Raw genomic sequence first — 22,225 nt, 5'->3', positions numbered from 1 at the left:
TGCCGTAAGGGAGAAGTGGTTTGCCAATAGTCCCCCTACACAAAAGCAGAATTCAACAGTTTGGGACACTAGAAAAGCTATTTGAATGAAGAGAAACAAGAAGGAGAAGTGTTAAATCTCAAAATACATATTATGGTTGATAGTCATCTGTGTAACTTGTTCATGACGTGAGTTTATGGAAAAGAAAGAATATTTTTCTTAGTTATGCTTTGAAACTTGAGGTGGATTATCAAAATCAAGAGTCGAGTCAGTTTCCCAGTTGCCACTGCTCGACTGTGTGCTCTCAGTTTGAGGTGAGATTCCTTGCGTTATTCTTCTGGTATTTGTTGGCTCTGTGTCATCTTGCCTCCTTGTCAAAATTCAGTGTTGGCTGCATGACAGCAACCAGCATTTGTTTCTTCTGGCAAAGAGAAGTGGTAGGAGGGTGACTGGGAGCGTTGTTTGTAGAATAACGGTGTTAGTGAACGTTTTTGATCTTTAGGCTTTCATCCTAAGAAAAACCATGAGGGAAGTTGCAAACAGTAAAGATTATTTCCTTCGCTGTAAAATTGGAACGATAACAGGATTTTTTTTTTAAAGGTGCCTATTTGTAAAATCAGTACAACTAACATTTCCTTAGGTACTAAATTAATATAGAATGCAGACAACTGGTTTGGCTTTTTCCTGCATGAATGTGCCAAATGTTTAATTTATTTTAAATGAGTAATTTAAGTATGAAGCTGTTGTATATGTAAATATATACCATGTCAACAACACATCAAAATTATCAATTATTTACGTTTTTATACAGGGATTGTAGAAACTGATCAGGAATATGAATAAACATGTCATATGTCTGTCAGCACCAACTCAAGGTTATAGGAAGAAGTCTAATATTTCTAACACTGCAGACGCTATTCCCCCAAAACATATAGCATCCTTAAAAGGAAAATGAATAAAACATTTTTAGAAATCTACTGTACAAGTTTTGTTAAAAACAGCCCAGATTTTTAGGTCTAAAGTGACTTGCTTAGATACTTCGATGCTTTGAAAAAATTGCTTTTCTCCGTAAGAAAATTAGCACAACTGCTTCCTAGAGAGAGTTTGATATATTCTTTTATTTTCTTTACTTAGAAACATACAATGTCCCCAAGTTATAGCAAAGATTATTATGCTTAAGTATCAATTGCAATTTCCTTATTTTATCGTGTCCTCCAATCCAGCTGATTAACACATCTATCACCACATTTAATTATTTTTGGTGAGAACATTTAAGTTTGCCTCTCTTTGCAGATGTCAAGTATATAATATAGTGCTATCAACTACAGTCAGCATGTGGCACATTAGATCCTCAGACTTTATTCATCTTATAGCTGAAATTTGTACCCTCTTACCACTGTCTGTTTCCGAACCCCCTCTCCCCCCACCAATCCCCTGGCAACCACTTCCCTACTCTCTATTGTATGAATATGACATTATTTTTAGACTTCAGATTTAAGGGAAACCATGTAGTGTTTGTCTTTCTTTGGCTTATCTCAGCATAATGTCCTCAAGTTCCATCCATGCTATCACAAACGGGAGGGTTTCCTCCTTTCTCGTGGCTGAATAATATTTCATTCTGCGTGCGTGTGTGTACACATCCTTTTTATCATTTGTCTGTCTATAGACACAGTTTGATTCTCTATCTTGGTATTGTGAATAACGCTGCAATAAACATAAGTATGCAAGTATCTCTTTGAGATTCTGTTTTCATTTCCTTTGTATACCTGCCCGGAATTAGGATTGCTGGATCATAGGGCAATTCTACGTTGTTGTTGTTTTTAGGAATTTCCATACTGTTTTCCATAGTGGCTGTACTATTTACATTCCCAGCCATGGTATACAGGGTTCCCTTACAATTAAACATCGCCAGTTCCCAAAGTATAAAATTAGGAGATGGACAACAAGCTGAGTTTTAGGGCTAGTTTTCTACCATCTATTTATACTTGGAAAACCTTGATTTAGTCTCTGTTTGCTCACCTATGAAGTATTCAAAAGAGTGGATGATTACTGTCTATTAAATACTTACATGAGAAGGAAAGAATTTATAGCTATTCTCACCCAAGCACAGCTGGTATACCACTAATGAAAATAATGTTTCCATCTTTCATATATCAGAGTTTGATGTGTTTTCTATTATGTAACATAGATACTAAAAGGACAACTGAGTCTGGCTATTGCAATGTCTCAAATATACTGCAATAATTCATTTCAAGCTTGCATCTCACGAAACGTGGTCACCAATAGCATATCACTTTACGATCCAGTAAGGTGAGAAGAATGGGTTGTGTTATGTCTGTGGTGCACTTGTCAAAAATAAGAGGTTAAATGACTTGCCCAGGGTAACGAGCTATAACTCAGATTCAGACAGAGGTCCTCTAACTCTAACAGTAAGTTGCATTGTTACACTTGCATTTCTAAAACGGCAAGGTGTGGGGGCACCTTGCTGCCTTGGTGGGAGGAGTGTGCAACTCTTGATCTCAGGGTCATAAGTTTGAGGCCCATGTTAGGTACAGAAATTACTAAAAAATAAACAAACTTAAAATAAAAGGGCACAGTATTTGGTTATTTTCAATGTAGATTCACACATAAGTAACTTGTGATTTTTAACATTGATAATATTTCCTTTCTTTCAATTCAACCTTAAAATATTCTTCCTGTTTGTGTACATAAAAATACGCCATTATATAGTGTAGTATTTAAAACCTTATAAACCTTTTTTGTATAAAAGATGCTAAGTCCTTGAAAATTTTAAAGACTGAATCCCTCTCTGCTATTTCCATGAATACAACTAAAATTAATCACAAACAGGAATAAATAATCCCCTCTGAATTTGGATTCATCTTCTCAAGGTCAAGTTTCTCAGGTAAACAATGCAAAAGACTATATTAGGAAACCTGAAGTTGAAAGAATTCACTACACACCTGTGGTCTTAGTATAGTACCAATAAAATGAATTAATTCGTTTTCTCTAAATATTGTATTCTCATACTAAGAGTTACTGAAAGGTTATTTCTTTTTGTAAAAGATATCCCATTTATACTTGTATCACATTGTGAACATCCCCATTCTGCCTTAGCAATAAACTCTCAATCTCTCATTATGCAAACTAAAACTTTTATACTTTTAAAACAATGATAATTCTAAATTATCACGTTTTTCCTTTCCAAATAATATCACTGCTTAATAAGAGTAATTAATAAGGATCATCTTTATATAGTAATTACTAGAAAAGAATTAGATTCATAAACATTTCTAGGTTAAACAGATTCACAAAGGATGATCTGTGTAAATAAATCTGCTTAACATAAAAGTTATCTCACAAAGAAAACCTTAAATCGAACTAACTGATTTATTTTTTTTTAAATAGGCTAAGGGAAATTTTTTTATTGTGATAAAATACATGTGATATAAAATTTGCCACTATAACCATTTAAAAATGTTCAATGGCATTAATTCTGTGTTGTAGCACCATTACCACTATTTTCAAATATTTTTTGTTGTCCCCAAAAGCACTCTGTAACCACTTAACCATGACTCCTCATTCTCCACTCCTTCCATCTCCTGGCAACCTCTAGAATGTTTTTGGTCTCTGCCTATTCCAGATACATCATCATATAAGTGGGATCAAACAATAGTTGCCTTTTTGTATCTTGTTTATTTCATGGGGAATAATGTTTTTAAAATTCAACCATGTTATAGCACATGTCAAAACTTCATTCCTTCTTCTAGCTATATGTATATTGTGCATTTTGTTTATCCATTAATCTTTTGATGAACACTTGGGTAGTTTCCACTTTTTGGCTATTCTGAATAAACACTGGACATGCAGGTATCTCTTTGAGCCCCTATTTTTAATTCTCTGAGATATACAGCTTTGAGTTGAATTTTTGGTATATGATTATATAATAATTCCATGTTTAGCTTTTTTTGAGGAAGCACCAATTTTTTTTTATAATGACTACATGATTTTACATTCCCAAGAGCAACACACAAAGATTCCCATTTCTCTACATAATTGTCAACATTTTTAAAGAAATTATAGCCATTCTAGTAGGAGTAAAGTGGTATTTCATTGTGCTTCTGATTTGTATTTCCCTAACAACTAATGATTTTGATGTGCTTATTGACCATTTATATATTGTTTTTGTAGAACTATTTATTCAAGTCCTTTGATATTTTTGTTGAGTTGTAGAGTTTTTTATATATATTCTAGATCTTAAACTGTATCAGACATATGATTTACTATATTTTCTTTCATTCTGTAGACTCTTTTCATTTTCTTGATAATGTCCTCTGATGCACAAAACTTTTTAATTTTGATAAATTCAATATATCTATTTTGTTGTAGCCTGTGTTTTTATGTCAAATTTAAGAATCCATTACCAAATTCAAGGTCATGAAAATTCAACCCTAATATTTTTATAGTTCTAAGCCCTTAGATTTAGGTCACTGATTCATTGTAAGTTAATTTTGTTAGGGGTCCAACAGCATTTTTCTGCATTTAGAAATCCACTTTCCTCAGCACCATTTGTTCAATATACTATTCTTGCCCCATTGAAAGGACCTGGCATTTCTGTCAAAATTCAGATGCTCATATATGTGAGGCTTTCTTTCTGGACTTGTAATTATATTCCATTGGTCTGTGTGGCTAACATGTTAATAGCACACTGTTTTGATAACTGTAGTTTGAAATGCTTGGAAATCAGGAAGTGTAAGTCCTCCAATTTGTTTCTCTTTTTCAAGATTATTTAAAGACCTTTTACATATGAATTTGAGGATAGGGATTGCATTGTATCTGTAGATCACTTTGAATAGTATTGACATTTTAATGATATTAAGTCTTCCAGTCATGAACATTAATTGTCTCTCCATTTATATAGGTTTTTAATTTCTTTCAGCAAGTTTTTATAGTTTTCAGTGGGCAAGTCTTTCATTTCCTTGGTTAAATTTATTCCTAAGTATTTTATTATGTTTGAAGTGATTGTTAGTGGAATTGTTTTCTTAATTTCCTTTTTAGATTATTCATTGGTAATATATAAAATATAATTGATTCAATGTAATGCATCACATAACTAGAATGAAGGCAAAAATCTACATGATAATCTTAATTGATGCAGAAAAGGTATTTGACAAATTCAATACCCTTTTATAATAATAAAACCACTCAGAAAAGTAGGACTAGAAGGAAACGTCCTTAATATGAAGAGGGCGTTTATGAATAACCCACAACCAACACCATACTTAATGGTATAAGACTTAAAGCTTTAAATCAGGAACAAAACAATGATGTCTCCTTTCACTACTGTTATTCACCATCATACTGGCAGTTCTAGCTAGAGAAATTAGATAGATTGTAAATAAAAGGCATCAAATTGAAAAAGCAGCAGGAAAATCATCTTGATTTTCCTAGTGTTAAGTAACCTTCTAAAATTTAAAGAGATAATTACTAAACAAAATGGTTTATTTTCCAATCTTATAGGAAAAAGAATGAAAGACTTCTATTTTTTTTTTAAAGATTTTATTTATTTATTTGACAGAGACAGCACAGCCAGCGAGAGAGGGACACAAGCAGGGGGAGTGGGAGAGGAAGAAGCAGGCTCCTAGCAGAGGAGCCTGATGTGGGGCTCGATCCCAGAACGCCGGGATCATGCCCTGGGCCGAAGGCAGATGCTTAACCGCTGTGCCACCCAGGCGCCCCAAAAGACTTCTATTTTAAATACCAGTCTTTCAAAATTTGTATTACAGGAAAATAGTGGATCTTAAACAATCCTTACCATAGAGAACTGGTTTTATTGCTCTGACTTGTTCTTCTGTAACAATGGTTGCTCAGAACCACAAGGCATCCAGCAGTGTCAGAAAAGAGACTCTTACTCTATTTTTGTGGAAATAAAGTTGAAATTCACTAAGAAAACTGAGGACTACTTTTAGTAAGGCCATGAAGATGTATCAAAATAATTTTGTAGCCTTCCCTTTAATTATGGTAAAATGACAGGCACAATTAGAAGTAAATATTTTAAATAAAAACACACATTTTTCTTACCTGAAAATTCTAATATTCCTAATTCCCAGTGCTCCATAAAATTTCTCCAAGGGATTATATTATTTAATAGTCACACTGCTACTACTGCCACCCTTTCCACCATAATTCCAAACTACTTTATGTAAATTCTTGGGTTAGAATTGTTTTTAGGAATTCTTCACCATGAAATCATGTAATAAATTCAACTAAGAGAATGACAAATGTGTGCTTGGGGGATATGGAAGATGTGAAATACAACTTAAGTCAAAACTGTCTTCAGTATAATATATACAACAGTATTCTTTATCAAAATATTATCAAAAATCTGCAAGTCTTATACACTGAAACCTGCAAAAATTGCTGAGATAAATTAAAGAAGACATAAGAATTATACTATGCTCATGGACTGGAAAATTCAATATCACTTTTTTTCCTAAATTGACCTGTTCATCCAATGCAATCCAAATCAAAATTCCTGCAGGGTTCTATAGAAATTAATAAGCATATTTTAAAATCAACATAGAAAGACAAAAGACCTAGAGGAGCCAAAGCAATCAATTTTGAAAACAGAATGAAGTTAAAGACTGAAGGAAAAAAAAACCTTAGTAGGAGAGGGGAGGTGGTTCAAGAAGTTGGCACAGGAGGATCTTAAACTCATCTCCTCCCACAGGCACACCAGATCTACAGCCACATATGGAACAAGTCCCTCTGAAAAAGACCTGAAACTAGCTAAACAGCTTCTTCACAACAAAGGGGGAAAGAGGCACGTCGAAATGGGTTGAAGATGTCTACCAAAACTAGACAAGAGACCACAAAAAAATGAAATTACAAGTCAATATTCTGATAAATGTGGATGCAAAATTCCTCAACAGATTCTTAAACCAAATTCAACAAAACATTAAAAAAAGCATACGCCATGATCAAGGGGATTTATTCCAGAAATGCAAAGATGGTGCAACATCCACAAATCAATCAGTGTAATATGCCACAGAAATAAAATGAAGGATAAAAAAATCATATAATCATCTCCATAGATGCAGAAAAAGCATTTGACGAATTCAACATTCACTTATAATGTAAACTCTCAATAAAGTGGGTATAGAGGGACTGTACCTCAACATAATAAAGGTCATTTATTGGGGCGCCTGAGTGGCTTGGTCAGTTAAGTATCCAGTTCTTGGTTTCAGCTCAGGTCATGGTCTCATCAGTCGTGAGATTGAGCCTGCATAAGGCTCTGCACTCAGTGGGGAGTTTGCTTGAAAATTCTCTCTGCCCCTCCACTCGTGCTCCCTCTTTCTCTCTTGCTCTCTCTAAAATAAATCAATCTTAAAGGCCATTTATAACAAGCCCATAGCTAACATCATATTCAATCGTGAAAAACTGAAAGCTTTTCCTCTAAGATCAAGAAGAAGACAAGGATACCCACTCTCTCCACTTTTATTCAACACAGTATTAGAAGTCCTAGCCAGAGCATTTAAGGAAGAAAAATAAATAAAAGACCTCCAAATTGGAAAGGAAAAATAAAAATTCACTATTTGCTGACAACATGATTTTATATATAAAAAACCCCTAGAGACTCCACCAAAAAGCTTTTATAATTCAGTAAAGTTGAAGGTACAAAATCAGTATACAAAAATCTATTGCATCTAACAACAAACTATCAGAGAAATTAAGAAAGCAACCCCATATAAAATTGCATCAAAAAGAATAAAATACCTAGGAATAAATATGACCAAGTAGGTGAAAGACCTGTGCATTAAAAACTCTAAGATATAGATGAAATTGAAGACAAAAATAAATGTAAAGAAGTTTTGTGCTCATGGATTAGAAGAATATTCTTAAAATGTCCATATTACCCAAAGCAATCTACAATATTCAATGCAATCCCTATCAAAATTCCAATGGCATTTTTTTCACAGATAGAACATTAAATTTCTGTAAAAAATAAAAAATCCCAAATAGCCAAAACATTCTTAAGAAAGAAGAGCAGAGCTGGAGGCTTCACACTCCCTGGTTTCAGACTATATTACAAAACTATAGTGACCAAAACATTACGGTATTGGCATAAAAACAGACACGTAGATCAACAGAACAAATTATCCCAGAATAAATAAACCCACTCATATGTGGCCAATTAATTTATGACAAAGGAGGCAAGAACATAAAGTACAGTCTCTTCAATAAATGGTTTTGAAAAAATTAGCCACATACAAAAGAATGAAATTAGACAATCCATTTTGAGTTAATTTTTGTGCATGGTGTAAGACTTGAACCTAAGACCTGAGACCATAAAAATCCTAGAAGAAACCATAGGTGGTAAGCTTTTTGACATAGGTCATGGTGGTGATTTTGTGGATCTGACCTCACAACAAATGGAGAATCCTTTGCACAGTGAAGGAAACCACCAACAAAATGAAAAGGCAATCTGCTGAATGGGAGAAGATATTTGCAAATCATATATTTAAGGAGTTAACATTCAAACTATATAAAGAACTCCTACAACTCAAAGAGAAAAACAATCCAAGTAGGTGTCAACAGGTGCATAGAAAGTTGCTTAACATCATTAATCATTAGGAAAATGAAAATCAAAACCACAGGGAGATATTACCTCACACGTGTTAGAATGGCTATTATCAAAAAGACAAGAAATAACAATAACGAGGTTGTGTAGAAAGGGAACCCTTGTGAACTGTTGGTGGGAATGAAAATTGGTACAGTCACTATAAAAAACAGTATGGAGGTTCCTCCAAAAATTAAAAATAGAACTATCCTACGACCCAGCAATTCCACTTCAGGGTATTTATCTAGAAAAAATGAAAACACTAAATTGAAAATATATATGCACCAGTATGTTTATTTTAGTATTATTTACAATAGCCAACATATGGAAACAACCTAAGTGTCCATAAATTAACAAAGTCCCCACATAACATAGCAATGCAATCTTGCCACTTGTGACAACATCGATGGAACGTGAGGGTATGATGCTGAAAGATAGATAAATACCATGCAATATCACTTACATGGTATAAAAAAAAGATACAGAGAACAGACTGGTGGTTGTCAGAGGGGAGGAGGGATGTTGGGAGGTGGGTGAAATGAAGTGGGTCAAAAGGTACAAAATTACAATTACAAAATAAATGTCATTGGGATGTAAGGTACAGCATGGTAACTATAGTCAATAATGTATTCCTGTTCAGAAGTTGTTAAATCTTAAAGGTCTCATAAGAAAAAAAATCTGTAGCTTTGTATGGTGATAGAAGGTAACTAGATTTATTGTGATCCTTTCACAGTGTATACAAATTTCAAATCTTTGTACACTAATAATGTTATATGTCAGTTATACCTCAATTTAAAAAAAATGAATTTTTTTTCATTTCACAGTAATTAGGACTGTGTGGTATCTGTATCAAGATAGACAGATGAACAGAGCACAGACCTATGTATATACAGTCAATTGATTTTTCACAAAGGTACCAAGGCAATTCAGTAGAGAAACAATATTTTCAACAAACTGTCTTGAAACAGGAATGTCCTGAAACTGGCTATGCATATAAACTTTAATCCATATCTTACAAATTGTGCAAAGTTTAACTCAAGTTCGAGTGTAGTCCTAAATATAAAACAACTCACAGAAGAAAATAGGACAGATTTTGGGCAGGAAATCAGAGGAGAGAAGTCGTCAAAGCCTCATCATATAGGCCTTATAACATTTTTGGATGTTTTTCCACATTTGATCTAAAATCACAGAGTACTGTAAGCAGGAAAGTCACATGAATCATCTTTGTGTGTGTCAAAATTATTCTGGCAGGAGTGTTGAGAATGGACTTTGTAAGAGCTGTAGATGCCAGTGGGTGCTGGCTTGGACTCCAGTGGCAGTAGAGTGGGGAAAAGAAGTCAGGTTTGGAGTATATTTTGAAGACAGGGCTGACGTGCTCTGCTTGCAGATTGGTTGTGGAATGTGAAAGAAGGTCAAGGATAATTCCAAGGTTCTGAGTCTGAGAAGCTGAAGAATGGAGGTGCCATTTTCTGAAATGGGAATGCAGGGGAAGAGTAGGGAATAGGAATCAAGAGTTTGGCTTTGTACTTGTCATGTCTGAGGTGACTATTAAGCTTCCAGGTGGTGATGTCAAATAAGAAGTGGGAAATAAAACTATAGAGTCTGAGGGGAAAATGAGAACCGGAAATATAATTTGGGAGTCATGAGCATGTAGAGGATATTTAAAACCATAGAATTGGATCAGCTCAAGTAGTGAATGAATGTTTATAAGGGGAGGCCAAAGACTGGATCCTGGAATGTACCAAAATTGCTTATATTGGAGAGGAACAGATTTTTTTCAATATATCTTTTATATACAAATTTTTCATACTGTTTCATTCTGTTATAGCATTATAGCCATAAAAGTAAAGTGATGATAGAAAGGGGTATTGGGCAAGTCCTGGAACTAAGCCATCCTACCCTGGATTTGCTGGTAACTAGATCCTGGCCTTGAGCTCTGTGACTTCCCTCCCTGGGCTTCAGTTTCATCATCTATAAATTAAAACAATAGAGCTTGTTGGCTGTTTGAGCAGGAGGAATAAAAGAAAAGAGTAAAACTAACACAAAGGTTTTGAGATTCATTGGTTCCCTGGCAGGAAAGCTACTAGTTTAGGAGAGAAGATTTAGCTACATTGAGCATGACCTATGTCATCTGCAATGACCTCTAAATCTTTTGCAGCTGTTCTTACATAGCACTGGCTTCTTATTTTTCAGCTTTTCACTTGAATTTATTGTTCTATAACTTAGTCAGGGATGGTTTGGTTTCAAAACCCAGAAACTCCCTGAAAGTAGCTTGAGCAGAAAAGAGAATATATTGGAAAGTCCAGTGTGCCTCACAGAACTCAAGGATCTCCTGAGACAGAAACAGGAAATGGAAGACTGTTAATCTCCATTCTGGCTTCCTCTTCTCTAATTGCAATCATCATCTGCCCTGACTCCACCAACAAAGAGCCTTGGATTCCTGAAATATATACTTACAAATCCAGTTTCTACCAATAACTGCCCCAGTCTTTGAAATTGTCCCAATTTCACATTCCTGGGAGAGAGAATTTGATTGATTGACCCTCCCTGGCTTTGTTGTTGCTACATTCTGAATCGGTTGCCCGCCCTGGATCTGTTAGCTGGGACCAAGCAGAAGTGGGTCCATGTAATATAAATGTGCTCAAAGGAGTTTCACCTGCAGGTTGGGAACTTCAGCTGACATCTCATCAAAGAAGAATGAAGCTACCCCCTAAATGGATCCCATCCAAGAACGATAAATAACATTTTAAAAACTGTTCTCAATTACCTATTTTTAATTATTCAGACTCACCCTCCCCCTCGCACATGTAAATTGTCAAATGTTATTATTGAGCAGGAAATATGAATGTAATAGAAATCTATGATTTCTGTTTTCTAAAATGTTAAAACATCAATGTCTTTAAATATTTTGGTTTGGGTAAATCAATTTTTGATTTTTAAGTCTTTCATCAATATCATATGTTACATGAGCTAAAAGCACCGAGGAAGTATTTTTAGTTCTTGTTTCTTCATAAGTACCAATAATACAAATTCCCCATGGAACTAATAATGCATTTTGACTGCTAGACTCTTAAAAAAAAAAACAACCCTTCTTAGCATTTGGATTAATTTCTAAGAAATTATATCTTTCTATCAAGACTGTATAAGTAGAGGACATTAATATTTCTAAGAAAGGAATTAACTACCATTTTATGGCCTTTTAAATTCTTCTGATATAACAAGGAGGGCCCAAACTTACAAGACTGGGAAACTCAATGCAAGGAAAATAATTTTCTTCCTTCTGTATGTATTTAAAGTGAATGCTGATTTCATAGTGCTGTTCATTTATTATCCTTCTAATAAAATATTATTATACATTAGAGTTATTTTTAAAGAAGTATTTGTTGATGGCTTTGGAGAGTTTAAATGTAAGTCCTAGTACAAATGCAGTGTTATGAACTTATACAGAAAGCAATCTTTGTGAAAACCAAATTCTAAGCCTACTTGGAATTCAAAGCTTCATAAGATTTTGTTTCTCCTTCCAACCCTCTAACTGCCCTTCTTAGTGGTCTTTTCATTTCTTACCTCCCTCAACTGGGAATGGCCAAAGACTTGGTCCTTCAACAACCATTCATTCATTCATTCACTCAACTAAAGCTAGTGGGCATCTGCTGTTTCAAGGTGCTATCTCACCTGCTCTGAAGATTTGAAAACAAATTCGCTACTATCATTCTTCTAGGATCTTACAGTTTCTGAGTAAAATAGAACTTGTACATAAGTAAGTATAACAGAAAATAGGTACCTATTGTAATAGAACATAGGTAAAGTGCTATGTGGTATCAGGAGAAGGGGGAATTTTTTTTTTTTAATTATACTACCTAGATAACCAAAGATCTGTCTGCCTGATAGTCTTTCAATCATCAGTAATTGATTATTGATTGTATTCTTTGTAGGACTCTTTCCAAACTATTCCCACCTTTTAAATAATAATAATAATAATAGGCGTGCTGGGTTGGCTCAGTCAGTTTAGCATCTGACCTTGGTTTTGGCTCAGGTCATGATCTCACAGTCGTGAGATTCAGCCCCAGGTTGGGCTTTGCAGGGAGTTTGCTTGAGATTATCTCTCCCTCTCCCTCTGCCTCTGCCCCTTTCCCCCTCATTCTCTCTAAAATAATCTCTAATGAAATAAAAAATAAATAATATCAGCCAGAAGTTATTAATATTCACTAAATGCCAGGCAATGTTCTAATCACTTATATGTATTTTTATGTAATCCTCACAACCCTACAATGTTATTTTTCCCATTTCACAGATAATAAAACTCAAGGACACAGGGTTACACCCAGGGTTATATAACCAATGAGTGACAGAAACAGGATTCTGCATCCAGGTAGTTGGTTCTCAAGCCCAGGCTCTTAACCATTACATTATATTGTTTACAGTCCCCAAACTCATCTTTACCAATTTCATTCCTTACCAGTAAACTAGCTTCATATTTTGCTGTAAAGATGGCTATTACCTGATAAGAGCTGCGTTGACCTCAGACCTTTCTATCTCAACACTTTTCTGTATCTTTATCCCACCACTCTCTTAACAAACAATGTTTTTTTACTTTGGGCTGTTTGCTTGCTTGGTTGGTTGATATTTGAATCCTTTTCCCCATTTCTTTGGGCCTTTTCTTCACTTCATTTTCCCTCGGTAAAACCTTTCCTGACTTTCAAGTGTGTTAATAATCTCCGTATCTGAACTCTCTAAGGCTGTCTCATATTATTCACTGTTTTTGCAATAATTTTGGCCCTTAATGCATTATAAATTCTTTAAGGAGATGAATAACTTGTTGGAAAATTTCTTTCTCCATAGCATCAACTAAAGTACTGGACACAAATAAGTCAGTATACAAATATTTACACATGGGGGCACTTGGGTGGCTCAGTCAGGTGTGTCTGACTCTTGATTTCAGCTCAGGTCATGAATTCAGGATTGTGAGATTGAGCCCCACATCGGACTCTGTGCTCAGCAGGGAGTCTGCTCCAGATTCTCTCTCTCCCTCTACCCATGCTTGAGTGCACACTCTCTATCTAAAATAAATAATTAAAAAATATTTACACATGGATTTTTATAGCTTAAATCCAAAATGTTTAGTTATCCTTAAAATCAAGGATTTAAGTTTGACTTTGAGAATTTGTATGGTCTGTACATTTTCAGATGAAATCATAATTAATTCTCATATTTAGTTTTTCATTTATACAGAAATTCTTCCTTAATCATCTGTCCCAAGTGAAATACTCTAAGAGTAGATTTTGTTTGCATAACCTTCTAAGTTTTGAGACTACATGAAGTCTACACTAATCAGTTAAAATATTAACATCAAGCTATTTGATTTAGTGTATACCACTTATTGAGTATATTTTGATCTTTGTAAAATTAGTCGGAATTTTCGTAATAGTTATCTTCATAACCTCTTCTGTTCTTTGTTGAACTTTCTTTGAAATTTTTATTTTCTAGGCCAACGTATTTATTTATTCTTAGTACCCTCTTCAAGTCCTACAGGTATACTATGTTACTAAAGGTCTAGGAAGTAAGACTAAAACAGGCCAAAAAAAAAGAAAAAGCAAGCATTTTTGCATGTTTTGTTCCCACTTCAATCTTCCAAGTCATGTTATTTAATCATAAGATATAATGCAAAATAGTATTTTTTCTATTTACCTCTTCTTTAAATATTTTGAAAGAAAAAAAAAATCTGCCATGGCAGAACATTTTGGTTAGAAACCAGCATTTCTACAAAATATTCCACCCAGGTAGTGAACATCTTGCCTAAATTGCTTGTTTTCCTTTTTATATCTTGACGTTTGCTCCAAACTCCTTACTTGCTTCATATGATTTATAAACAGTTATCGACTCTTAAAACTAAATGCCTTTAACTTACTAAAAAGAGGATAGGAAACAGTGCTCTTCTTATGAATGTGTCTTTCCTCCCTAGGGAAGGAGTGATCCCTTATTAGTGAGGAAGGCTGCAAAAGATGAAAATGAATAATCAGGTTGTTGGAAGTTGGGTTTAACAGCTGGTACAAAGTAGACAAACTGCAGGTACTGAAAGAGTACAGGCTTCCAGTCCGTTTCCTTTTTTGCAAAATGTCTGGCTCCTGCATTCTTTATTCAGATGGGCTCATACCTGGCAGTGAAGGTTTTTGGCTGTATTTTTGTGAAATATCTGTAGGAAATGAGTTGAGAAACTTGACAGGAACAGCTTGAGGTATCTGATGAATAATAGAGAACTTCCACCATTCAAGTGTCTGACTAGGGCAGAATGAGAAGTATTAGAAACTTGGAAAAAAGGACGGATTGATTCAAAAATAATACACTGCTCTAACCCACTGGCAAATACAGCTCTTTCTAAAGCGCTGTAGACAGATCACATAGGGAAAGAGCTTAAATTAGGTTTCCTTAGGCTTATTTGGACTGTCTTTCCTGTTGTTTGTCGCTGGCTGCCTGCTTCATCACATCAAAAATAAAAATATTTAAGGGGAAACGAAAACCTTGCACAGAAGTACCAACATTTCAAGGGGCTCTTTCTCATGTATGTGAGGGGCTGTTTATTTTTGCATTCTCACGCAATGAAAAGTGATTGAGTGAATGCCTGCAGTCCTCATAGTTCTATTTCCCATTTACCTTGACAACTTGGAAAAAAGTAGTCTTATTTAACAACCCCGTGATAGCATAACAAGGACAGGATGCTTTCTTTTCATTTTAATATAGGAAATATCTAGCACATGCTTAGATTGGTTTGACTTAATAATACAGTGTTCTCTATGTGGACTTCATAAGCAGTGCAAGAATTTTTAAACTCCAGCACACATTCAAAAGGAATGAGGAAGTTGATCCTAGAGAATGAAAGGGAAATAAGCTTGGGCTAACTCCGCTGAACTTTAATCCTCTCATTAATAAAATGAGCCTGTTTGACCAGATGAACTGTAAAATGTCTTTCAGCTCTAATAGTCTGTATATCGAAATTAGTTTTTATGAATACAGTTTTCTTTTATTCACCATTTTTTTTCAAAGTCCTGTGTTTTTCTAGTTTTCACTATGAGTCGGAGGCCATGTATTATCATTCCACAGCCATCCTCCTGGGGAAGGTACAGGTTAGCAAACAGCAGACTTAATAGTAAATAATACTGTACCTCATGTTCTGAATTCTATCTTATTTGCAGTTGGCAGGGTGGGGAAGACGATTCTAGCTTAAATTTTTTCACAACTATTATCAGTTAAACTCAGTGGACACTTTTCAATTCTTATTTTACTTAAACTCAGCAGCTTTCAACAGGACTGCCTCCCCTCTCATGTTAAGATACACATATACATATACACAGCACTCTTTTTCTGACACCGTCCCCTTGGCTTTCCTTCTGTACCTACACTACAGTGTTCCTGGTTAGTCTCCAGTATATGCTCATCTCTCATCCTTCACTGTTCTGCCCTAAGCTGTCTTCTCTGCTTCCTCTCTTGTGAACACCTCATCTGTGCCCATGGTTTCAATCACCAAATGTTAATACGTGCCCAAATCAATAATCCCAACCAAAACTCGAGACACAAACTAGTTGATCCAATTACCTAGTGCACATCCCTATTTGTTTCAGAGCCACAGAGCCACAAAGCACAGCATGTGTAAAACCAAATTCTTGACCCACCACCTCAGTATGCTCCTTCCCTAATGCTTGTCAGTGAATTTCATCATCGACCAGTCAGTCCCTAAGTCAGTCATCAAAGGCACTAGCTTCTCCCTCAACCACCATGTATGATACTATTCAATCTTTGGGGCTTTTCCCCTCCATATCCACTGTCACCCCTAGATCCAAACAATCATCATCTTTCAATTGCCCCTTGTTCCCAGTCTTTCCCTTTTGAAAGACACTCTTTATCCCTCATTCTCACCTCCCAACAGACAGGGTGAATTTACCAAAATGCAAATATGATCATATTACTCTTACTTAAACCCTTTTGTCTCTCAATAACATTAGGATAAAACCAAACTCATTAACAAGGCTTATAAAACCCTTCCCTACATGACATTCACGTATCCTCCGGCCTCCAGCTCTCCCCTCTTCCTGCCTCAAACTTAAGGTTGCTGACACACTGAATTTCTTCTGATTCCTGAAATACGTCATTCCTTTCTTTTCTCTTGAGGCTTTTGTGTAGACTCTTCCTTCTACCTAGAAAACATGTCTTTTTCTTCCCTTTCAGCTCTCAGTTGAGACAAAAACTAATTGTCCTTAATGTATTTTGAGTAACTTCTATGTATAAATCCTTATTCTATAACATTTTGCATGTATTAACTTCCTTAATTCTCATAACAGCTCTCTGTATTATTATCATCACCATTTTACAATGAGGAATGTGAAAAACAGTCAAGACACTGCCCAAACCAGAAAGGCAGGAACTGGCAGAGCCAACATTTGATCTTCTGCAGCAGAGCCAATGATTTGGGGCATTATGCTTAAAAATCATTTTCCTTATTTGGACCTGTACTGTCTCTGCTCCACGGCCCTTAAGCCAGACTAGGTTTGTTGCTCCTGACCTATCTCCTGATGTCATGTCTCTTCTGCCCCCACTACCAAAGCACTTACTTAAGTCACTGCCTTTTAATTTTCTTCCCAGCTACACTATCTAGTTTTCAAGGGTAGATGTCACACTTATTAAAGGAATGAATGAATGAGTGAACAAAGGAGCACCATTAATGCTCTACATCCATTCGGCATTTGTTAGAGTTCTGAGACTTCAGGCAGAGGCCTTATCCATATTTTCAGCACTTCCTTTTCACAATTTGTGAAATTAGAATTATGTATTTCCTCTTCAGAACAGCCAATTAATAATCATTTGTATCTTTCACAAGTCAACATGTTTGCCTCAATAGCCCCAAGGAGTTAGAAATGGTCTCCAAGTCTTTTCTTGCTCTGCACATGGTGGTGTTTATTGGGCAATGTCTATCAGAGGCAGGATTCCTCTTTGTACAAAGTAGCTGGCACAGCTATGATTGGAGGCCTGAATTTTCTTCCATCTTTCACATTGCTTTCTTATTGTTTTCCCTAGAATGAATTTTCCGATAAATCAATATTTTAAAATGATGCTAGTATCCCTGAGCAAGCCTATCAATGCATATTTAATTGATCCTAATAGTAAAACTATTAAAATGAAATGGACAAATGCTACTCCTTTAAGAGTTCTATATATTAGTTAACTTTTTGCTCTCCTGGGAAACCACCTACGACCTTTAGTATTTTTTTCCTATGGCAAAATTAATTCTGTAATATCAACAACAGAGTTAGATATCGACTCACAAAACACAATCTTGTAAATTGAAATCTGTTTCTATTGGCCTTCAAAACATGCCCATAAATACATGGAAAAGAAAAAAGTCACAGGGAAGAATAAGTTGGGATTTATGGGATGGATGAACATCCTTAAGAGGGTACATGATTATCATTAAGGTATAAACCTGTAGTATGTATTGCAGAAGTCAAGCAGGCTTCAAGGCTACAGCAAAAAATCTCTGAGTAACTTGAACAGGTTATTTAAGCCCCTTGATACATTTTTCCTATAAAATATGACTAATCACATTGATCAATTATGATAAGGATTAAATTGATAAATGTGCCTACACTTAGGAAAAGTTGAATAGATTCTAATTTATTAATGTTAATATGAATAGATATTAATTTGTTAACAAAATTTTCTGCCTTAAAAAGCATTACTATGCAAGTATTTTTTCAAGGTAAAATTTATGGAATAGGTAAAATGACTATTATAGGTAACATGTATTTAGCACTGAGTATATGGTAGTCACTGACCATACACTCCTTTTATCCATTCACTCATTAACTCCTCACAACAGCTCTGGGAGAGAAGGATTATTATTATTCCCATATAGAGAAGTTAGTAAGGGGTGGAATTGCTGATTCAAACCCAGAAAGTCTAACTTGAGATTAATTGTACTCTACATCCCTGATTTTAAAATATGTTGGCCATATCATTGGTCAATGACTAGGAGATGCGTGGCCAATGTAATGTTGGAGATGAAGAACAGGCAGTTTAGTAGAAACTGAAGCAACTGTGAACTAAGGGGGTAGAAGTAAAATGAGGACCTTAAAGATGTCTGTGTTGTTTCCCAAAGGCAATCACATCATATATCTCTAGGACATATCTGTATTTTTACCTGCAGAAGAAGAATAAATCAATAACAGAAAAGCTTGATCATCCTTGAACCTCATTAAAAGAGGCAGTTGTATCTTCTGGAAATAGAAATTTGCATTGAAGAAGCAATATAAAATTCCCAGAGATATCTTGTGTATTGTCATAAGGGTGACTCTTCAGCAGATAGTCAAAATTCAGAGGAAGATTTTTTTTCATTAAAAAGTATTATTTGAAGGGAAGCTGTGTCCTTCGTAGTAAATGCTTTTTGAGAAAGTGTGAAAAAATCATGAGTGTCATAGAACATATCAGACCTCAGTGGTTTTCTTATTTTTTTTTCCCTCCACTTAAAGGTTAAAGAAAGAAGATGACCATATTAATAAAAGGACAAAAATGACCACCAGATGGAAACAACTAAATTTTTTTCACCTTCAAATTAAACTGTCATTTCAAAACTGTTGCTGTCGTTTAAGTTGAAAAGTAAAGAATTAATATGTTCATGAAAAAACAGGTGAGCCAGGTGCATAGGAGAAATAGTTGGCTACAACAAACCTCTCTATCAGGAAAAAAAAAAAATTAACCAGCTGTGTAAATAAAGCATTCTTTCTAAATGTCAGTATCTATCTAAAATTTTACTTTCTTTCAGATGACATAATGTAGAAGAAATGACTTGGGAAAATACAAAGAACTGTACAAATACAACTTATTAGTGTAATTATTTGTATTCAGCTGGCTTTCTATAATATGATTTAATGAAAATAAAATATGCCTTAAAATTATATAAAGCTTGAGTGACCAGAAAAAAAAATTATCCCAGAAGGATTTAAATACTGTAGAATGTTCTATGATGTTCACTGCATCTTCTTTGTATTGTTAAACAACTCAAAAATAAGGAAACGTACTAAAGCAAAAACATCTAAAAATATGTAAGCATGCAAAAAATGTTATTGAAAAACTCATTTAAAAAGTATAACAAGGGACACCTGGTTGGCTCAGTTGGTTAAGCAGCTGACTCTTGATTTTAGCTCAGGTCATAATCTCAGGGCCCTAAGATCAGGCTCCACCCTCAAGAGTTGGCTTGAGATTCTCTCTTTCTCCCTCTGCTCGACATGTGCACAAGCGCGCGTGCACTCTCTCTCTCTCTCTCTCTGATAATCATGTGGCACCTGGGTGGCTCAGTTGGTTAAGCATCTGTCTTTGGCCCAGGTCATGATCTCAGTGTCCTGGGATCAAGCCCCACATCAGGCTCAGCAGGGAGGCTGCTTCTCCCTCTCCCCCACTCATGCTCTCTTTTGCTATCTCTGTTTCAAATCAATCAATAAAATCTTTTAAATAAATAAATTAAATAATCATTTTTCCAAAAAGTATAACAGGCTGTGCTTAACTCCTAGTATTGCAATTTAAAAAATTGTAATGATCTCTAATCATAAATTATGCAAAGAATATAGTTCTGAGTTATAAGGGGAGTAATAGCACAACGTACTAAAGACTTACTTAAGGATGTGAGGAAATATTCTAAATACTCTATGTCCTTTATCCTATTAAAACACCACCTAAATACCAATATCCAAGTTTTCTTTTCTCTCCAACTCCCTTTATCTTGCTATATATGGAAATATAAAGTCATCTCAATTTCCCTGGACTGGCACTAGAGTTATCTGGTTTTTCTCTTTGCTATTGATCTTCTCTTTAAAATTTCTATCTGGTCCTGCCATTTTACCTACACCAGTCTACTTTGTATTCTCATTTCCTCCCATCGGCACTGCAGTGGTGGGTCCTGGCTAGAGAGGACTTCCTTAGCTTCCTTTTCCTAATATGTGCTTGCAATGCTTAAATTCTGTATTCCAAAACTTCAGGGGGCGCATGGGTGGCTCAGTTCCTTAAGTGTCTGGCTCTTGATTTTGGCACAGGTCATGATCTCAGGGTCATGAAATCAAGCCCATTGGTGGGCTCTGTGCTCGGTGAGAAGTATGCTTGAGATTCTCTCTCCCCCCTTTCTCTAAATTAAATCATCACTTTTTAAAAAATTAAAAAATAAAACCTCAGTTGCTTGCTCAAAATCCTGTTTATTCCCCTGCTTTCAATTTACCATTTCATACCACACTACTTTCACTGACCTCTCAGTGCCATTCCTCCTCTACAAAATATGCTCTTCTCTAAACCACACACACACAATCTCTCTCTCTCTCTCTCTCTCTCTCACACACGCACATACACACAGCCAAACCCCAAACAAACCTTCCTACTAATTAGCAAATTTAACATGTATTTTCTAAGCTTATCCCTTAGCTGGAGCCCACCTTTCAAAACTCAGCTATGCTGATTTCTGCTTTGTGGAAAATCATTCCTATTTCTAGCCCTTCTTCATCTTCTTTGTCTCCTACCTCCTCTGAGACATCTTTCTTTTGCTCTTGGGACACCTTCTAGACTGGCTATTGGAATAGAAGTTCTTTAGTATATGACTCCATATTTTTAGTACCATAGAACATAAAAAGGTGCTCAATCATTTGTGTTAAGTGTAGGTAGAAGAGAAGAGATACATTGAGTAAGGAAAAAATGAGTAGGCTACCGTCCTCAGGCTCCATTAACTGAAGTTTCTTTTTCAATACATATATTAATGTGTCAGCGAAGTGAACCCTGTAACGTTAAACCAATGTCTTATTTTAACTTCAAATAGCAAACACCTCTTTAAAAAAAAGCTTCTTACATTCCAGCATAACATGATTATTGTGTATACATAATATACATACATATGTATATTATGTATACATACACACACACACACACACACACACCCCTCAGAAAGAGAAAACTATCCCTGTGGCAAACAATCTACAAGCCTCTGTCCACAATCACATTCATTGGGAAGGTTAAAAAATTAAAAAAAAAAAAAAACAACTTTGACATTCTTCTTTATTCCAATACAGTTTGCATGGCATGGCATCAAAAAGCATTAAAATTTGCTCAATGATTTACTATTATGAAGCTTTAGCTCAGTTCTTATCCAAGGTAAAGTACGAATTTTAAAACCTTTCTTTTGTAAATCTATTAACACAAGTCAGACAAACTATATAATTCAGGCACCCAATTCTACTTGGGGTACCGAGACCTATGCTGGAGAGGGAATTTAAAGTGTGTTGATCTCTATGACCTCCGATCAAATAAGTATAGCTCCATTCCTGGAAAGGCCCCTTCTCTAGATTTCTGAGAATCTACTAGCTAGACTAACTGCACAATCCATGTGCTTGAGTTTCCTCCCTTTCCAAACGCATTAAGAATGAAGAATTTAAACAGTAGGACATTTTGTAATTTATAGTAAATATAAAATTGCATTGAAGTTGTAAGTACACTAGACATATTCCTAAAATTTCATGTGTCCTAAAGATGAAAATCAGCGCAAAGATATATGTAATCCACCAATGGAAAAATAATAAAGTCAAAGGTAATACGAAATAATTTTGGAAG

Source organism: Ursus arctos, unplaced genomic scaffold (assembly GCF_023065955.2).
Source record: "Ursus arctos isolate Adak ecotype North America unplaced genomic scaffold, UrsArc2.0 scaffold_10, whole genome shotgun sequence".
Lineage (NCBI taxonomy): Eukaryota > Metazoa > Chordata > Mammalia > Carnivora > Ursidae > Ursus > Ursus arctos.
This window is presented reverse-complemented; position numbering follows the sequence as displayed.